This window comes from Nothoprocta perdicaria, unplaced genomic scaffold (genome assembly GCF_003342845.1).
Source record: "Nothoprocta perdicaria isolate Ctin4 unplaced genomic scaffold, notPer1 scaffold_680, whole genome shotgun sequence".
Lineage (NCBI taxonomy): Eukaryota > Metazoa > Chordata > Aves > Tinamiformes > Tinamidae > Nothoprocta > Nothoprocta perdicaria.
In genome coordinates, this window is record NW_020455955.1 from 21,541 (window position 1) to 22,129 (window position 589).

The following is a 589-nucleotide window of genomic DNA, read 5'->3' on the forward strand; positions in this document are numbered from 1 at the left end:
CTGTCCCCGTTCCCCCAGCGCCAGCCCCGTCCCAGCCCCTGTCCCCATCTCTGTCCCTGTCCCCATGTGTGTCCCCTGTCCCGCAGGTGTGCGACAGCATCCTCAACATCGGCCCCTGCGCCAACGCGGCCATGGGGGAGCCGGCCTTCCTGTCCGAGGAGGTGCGTCCGCCTGTCGCGCCCGCGCCTGTGCCCGGGGCTGTGGCACGCGCTGACTGTATCCCCCGCAACAACCGCAGTTTCAGAACAGCCCCGAGCCCGACCTGGAGATCGTGCTTTGCTCCGGCTACGGCAAGAACGGCGCCCTCTCCGTGCTGCAGGTGGGTGTGCGGGGACAGCGGTGACAACAGGCGTGGTGACGGTGACAACAGGGATGGTGACGGGAGCCGCGCGCGGCCCGCGCACCGCCCGAGGCCTGCGCTGGTGAGGAGTGTCCGGCGCAGGTCAGGTACCGGTGCTACAGCATCACCTAGGCCAACCAGGGCTGCCCCCGGAGCTGTTGGCGCCGCCTGTACATGCCTAGGCACAGCCGCAGCGCCGCCGCCTGTTGCGGGCGCTGCTGCCTGTTGTGGGTGCGGGGGGAGGCTCTT

At 70.3% G+C, this 589-nt stretch overlaps 1 long non-coding RNA gene across 1 annotated transcript; it reads left to right on the forward strand.

The window, feature by feature from the left end:
- Window positions 1–90: 90 nt before the first annotated feature.
- Window positions 91–319, forward strand: LOC112956915. Its single transcript, XR_003251126.1, has 2 exons — window positions 91–161; window positions 239–319. It is a non-coding gene; the product is annotated as an uncharacterized LOC112956915 (long non-coding RNA).
- The last annotated feature ends 270 nt before the right edge of the window (window positions 320–589 follow it).